Genomic DNA, 5,464 nt, shown 5'->3' with positions numbered 1-5,464 from the left:
ACAGGGGTAATTCACCACCCTTGTACAAGGGAAGAAGCAGAAAAAGTCAAGGGAACCAGAGGCCTGTTAGTTTAACAAAAGTGGTAGGGAAAGTCTTAGAGACCATTCTAAGGGTGAGGCTGGTAGCGTTTCTACAACATAACAATCCCCAGGGCAGCAATCAACATGAGTTCATGGCCAGAAACAGCTGTTAGATAAACCTGATCCAGTCCTATGGCTGTGTACAAGTGAAACTGACAATGGATCACAAGCGGACTTACTCTACTTGGACTTTAGTAAGGCCTTTTATTTGGACCCACACAGGAGGCAGTAGGACAACTGGGGTAGGTGGGGCACTAGAACCAAGACTTGAGAAATTGCATACCTGCATGGTTGAATGGTAGGACACAGACGGTTATGGAGACAGGAGCTATAACAAACAAATAAAGTGAACACTGGAGTGCCCCATGGGCCTGTTCTTGGTCCAGTACTCTTCAGTACCAGACTCTTCATTGATGACACAAAGAAAGCTATGGCAGTGGAAGATGGAAAAAAGAGTCTAACAAAGGATTTGGCAGAAAGGTGGCAGTTAAGATTCAGTGCAACCAAACACAGAGTGTTGTATTCGAACCATAACAACTGTAGTGTGAAGTATCAGCTGGAGAGAGATAACAACATAGTAGTAAAAGAATATGAGGACATTTATCACACGGTTTCACATCTGGATTTGGTGGCATAGAGCAGATTGAGATGATAGTGCCAGCTGCAGACAATGCTGAGATGTAACTTAAGATAGATACACCCCAGAAGCAAAAATATAATATTTTCATTATCAATAACTTTGGTCATACCACACCCTGAGTACTACATGCAGTTCTGGAGAATATGTAAAGAAATGGATATCAAGGCTAATGGAAGAAATTAGAACAACTCTACCAGAAGGATCTGTGGGACGAAGAGGAAAGAATATAACCAGAGACTACAGGAACTAGGGCTGTTCTCATTTGCAACCAGAGTAGTCAGGAGGGTGTGAAACTGGTACACAAGATCATATCGGGGAGATGCGAAGGGGTCATTTTAACAAGAAGGACAGAGGAAGAGGAAGAAGAAGAGGACACCAGCACAGATGGTAGGTAGTAGCTACTCCCTGTCCAAAACTACTTTTTCACAGCGATGGTTATTGACCCATTTAATGGACTACCAGAATGGGTGCTGAAAAAGTAATCCAAGGAGGAATTCAAGATGGTGTGAGGCAGGTAAAAAATGTAGAGATGGATGGGAGGTAGGAAGCTAAATATGCGTAAGGTTTATTGTCTCGGTGTGACAGTTTTCCCCAAATGAAAAGGCCCCACAAGCAGCTGGCTTTTCTGGGATGGGGAAGAGCTTACCAAAGGACAGACCACTTAAATACTTGATGTCTGCATACATACACACACACACACACACACACACACACACACACACACACACACACACACACACACACACACACACACACACACAGACATGTTCATTCTCCAGTCAGGGTGCAGATGTCCAGGTTGCCCATTCTCTAAGTTGAACTAATATAATAATTACATCACAACACACAGGATATATATGAGCACTATGTGTGCACATTATTCCAGGGCTCTCAGATGTGACTTTCATGGACAAAAGATAAGCAGATCTATCTATAATGAATTCTTGTGTACATTGTATCTAATAATATTTCATTAAGAATTATTAAAGTTAACTGAAATTCATGTAGTTTTTGTTTGCAGATGTGGCTGCCACTGTATCTCAGCATCCCTCATTGGATGTTAGTCATGATACTGATACTATTCTGGACCATGCGTGCATGTGGCTGACAATGGTCCAGTGGAAACCATTATGCTATTGCCAGTTAGGGTTGTGATGCTGTGTGTACATATGTACAGAACACAGTCACTGACGCATAAGACTTCGTCATGGCACACACACAGGTGACTCTACTGTACCAGCAATGCCTTCTGTTATGACTGCTCTGTGATTTTGGGCTGAACAGAGACATAGCAAGACTCTGTATCAAGTGTATTCAGTGGATTAAATCCATGGAAGCCTTTGATGGTGATGCTTTCCTTGTCCAACATTCTCCCAGAGGGTGGGTGGGTGGATTAAATCCATGGAAGCCTTTGATGGTGATGCTTTCCTTGTCCAACATTCTCCCAGAGGGTGGGTGGGTGGATTAAATCCATGGAAGCCTTCAACGGTAATGCTTTCCTTGTCCAATATTCTCCTAGAGGGTGGGTGATCAGACCACAGTTGTTAGAGTGAAATGTAGCAAACCAAACATGCCCAGTTGCATCACCGTCAGCTTATGTCCTTCTTCACTTGAGTCTTTTGCAGTTAAATGAGGATGGTAAATCAGAAGCACTAGCTGGCTCTCAGGTGAATAACTTTATACCGTATGTAAAGAAAATTTATATATCTGTACACTCAAATAATTATGTTGTTTGTAACATACTATTTCAGTTAAATCATTAGGTATCCATGTGTAATCTGGCTACTGGACACCCTTATTCTGGAGCTAGATGCTCTGTATATATATATATATATATATATATATATATATATATATATATATATATATAGAGCATATGTACCTTTCCTATTCTGGGCCTAGAGGTTCTGTATATATAGCATATGTAGCCCCTCTTATTCAGAACCTAGAGGTTCTGCATATATAGCATAGGCACCCATCACACTCCTAGGGTACTGTGTTAACAACTGCATAATTATACGATCTGTTCTACATACAAGTTGACAGCTCATGGAATGCTACCATGTTTACTACATTCCTATCAGTATCTTGTGAGGATGGGCCCTCTACAGGTATGAACATGTATCTCATGGCAGCAGGTATTCATGAGAGGTGTGCAATGTTGTGCAGAATTCCATGGTTGTACAATGCTCAGCTGGTGTTCTTGGGGATGTTTATATCGCAGAACAACTGAGTTAACATTTCCCAAAGTATATAACATCCACAGATTTTTCTGCAGCAGTCTGCTACAGTTCTATAGTGTCACTCATAAAGTGCTAGAATGTCCCATAACTCAGTATAAATTGCAAAAGACAAACTTTTATTTGCAGAGGGATTGCAGTACCATGCAGGTTGAGTGAAGTTATGTGTTGGGGCATGAATCTCACACATAATTGGCACCAGCTCCTTGCTCAGTGGGTGTCTATCAATAACCTCCTTATCAGACAGCTGGTCTAGCAGAAGTTTGTGATGTCATTTGCAGAGTCACCTCCTTGGTGCATGCCCAACTTCAACTGGTACCATCACTTCTGTCACATCCAACTGGGTTATAGCAGTTTCTAAGAAAGACAAACACTCTCAGTAAATTTCTAGTACAGCAAATATTTCGGTATCTTCTGTCAGTTTTTCAGTTTTTACTTCTGCATTCATCCACAATGTTACAGACACAGCACTAATGGTCGGTGAATAAATATATTTTTTTCATCTAAATACAACATCCACAATCATTGTTTCAGAATCACAACTGTCTGGGTAATGCTTGTAACTTTTGCAGAGTGCTTTACTCCAGTATAAATTTTTTTGAAACCCTGCTGTACATGATAAGTACAAATAAAAACAATAAATGCTTGTAGTTGAAATGAATTTATGAGATAGACACACACACACACACACACACACACACACACACACACACACACACACACACACACACACACACACACATAAATGCACACATATTACACTATAATATAGTGTAATATGCTATGTTTGATGTGTGAGTGGATGAAGCAAGCCCCTATTCCATTTCACAGTTCCAAAAATCAATTTAATATATGGTTCCCAGATAAGAGACATATGAAATATTAAACTCATAAGAACAGATACTACATATGATTTATTTTCCTTCCACTTTCCCCTTGCTGCACTCGTCTCCCTGGAAGAGCCTGCTCACCTAGCAGGCTAACAATTCCTTGGCTAGACTATAATATTTGTAATAACTGTAAGTGAACTGTGTTTTTTTTAATACGTGTGTTCACGAGGGCATTCTGTTGATTTAGTTTAAGTCCCTGGACAAGCCTTCCACCTTCCTCACAGCTATATACTACTCTATTGCTTGACCTTAACAGTTGGGAGCATCCTGCACTGAATATAGCAGCCCCAACTGTTAAACTTCAACCCAAAATGCTTTAAAGTGTATTTTAAGTCCCTGGACAAGCTTTCCCATTCCTCACAGCTTTATTTTTTTATTTATTTATTTTATTTGCAGTTTGTTAACCAGGAAAGTCCATTAAGCCGAGATGAGCCCTTTTTCAATGGAGGCCCAGGGAGAAAAGCTCCATGTATAGACATACAAGTCAAAAATCAACAGAAGTTAACACAATATTAAAAACACAGAACTAAAGTACAAAATCAAACAGAAGTAATACAAAAGCTAATAATGCAAAAATCGTGAGGAGTTGATACAAGATGTTATACATTATAAAAGTAATAGAGATGTACTAGTGTAAATAAAAACAGTAGAGAAGGGTTTGTGTAAATGAGGATATTAGTAGCTTCTGCACCAAGTTGGGCTGAAAAGCATTCTGATTGTATGTGGGGAGAAAAATACGTACAATATCTAGTGAAAAAAAGAGGGTAAGCATATGTAATAGAGAGAGGAGGTGGTGAAATAGGAAGGCTGATGTTAAGGGGAAATTATGGAAGAAGGATGAAGGGAGAGGGAGTCAGGGGAAGAAGTAAGCTCATAGGTTCATAGGTAGGTACTAGGCTATCTGCCCAAGGGCCTACGTAAGCCTAGCCAACAAGGTTCCCTGGCTTACGCCACCCAAGAAAGTTATTTTCCTGTGCCACTTTCAAGCAGAGACACAGAAGTGAACCCTGGGGTGTATTTCCTATTTCCCATCAACTCATCAAGATTTTTCTTGAAGAGTGCTAATGAAGAACTTTGCTTGACATAGATGGGTAGCTTGTTCCAGAGTATGGGAAGTCTCTGGGACAGGAATCTATCCCTCCAGCATGTACTGTTTATTGTGGTGAAAAGGTTTAGGTCCCTAGAGCATGTAGCTTGGAGGGATTGGGATTTCTTTAGGTGTAGCATGTCCAACTGCTCTGGGTTTGACATAGTTTTATATGTTAGGCAGAGATCACCTCGGAGTAGGCGATATGCTACGGAGTAAAGCTGGAGTTTTTTGAGGTGGTCAGTGTAGGGCATTTGTTTGAGGCCAGTAATCCTCTTTGTGAGGTACTTCTGTGGCCTTTCCAGCTGCTGCAGATGTCTTGTGAGGTACATTCCAAAAGGGGCACTGTACTCTATAATGGGTCTAATAAGTGTTGAGTAGAGGGGAACAATGACCTCTTTTTTCCTGGATGAGAACCCTTTTATGATGAGGTGTGCCAAGTAGAAGGACTTCCTGACTACTGTGGTGATGTGACTATCAAAGGAGAGACTACTGTCCACCTGGGTCTTAAGGTCGCTTATCACAC

The 5,464-nt window shown here is 40.8% G+C and overlaps 1 pseudogene; it reads right to left on the bottom strand.

The window, feature by feature from the left end:
* Positions 1–3,712: 3,712 nt before the first annotated feature.
* Positions 3,713–3,881, bottom strand: LOC122814620 (annotated as a pseudogene).
* Between the last annotated feature and the right edge of the window lie 1,583 nt (positions 3,882–5,464).

Source organism: Protopterus annectens, chromosome 10.part0 (genome assembly GCF_019279795.1).
Source record: "Protopterus annectens isolate FY-2018-M chromosome 10.part0, PAN1.0, whole genome shotgun sequence".
Lineage (NCBI taxonomy): Eukaryota > Metazoa > Chordata > Ceratodontiformes > Protopteridae > Protopterus > Protopterus annectens.
The sequence above is the reverse complement of the archived record's forward strand: the minus strand, read 5'-3'. Positions and strand labels throughout refer to the sequence as shown.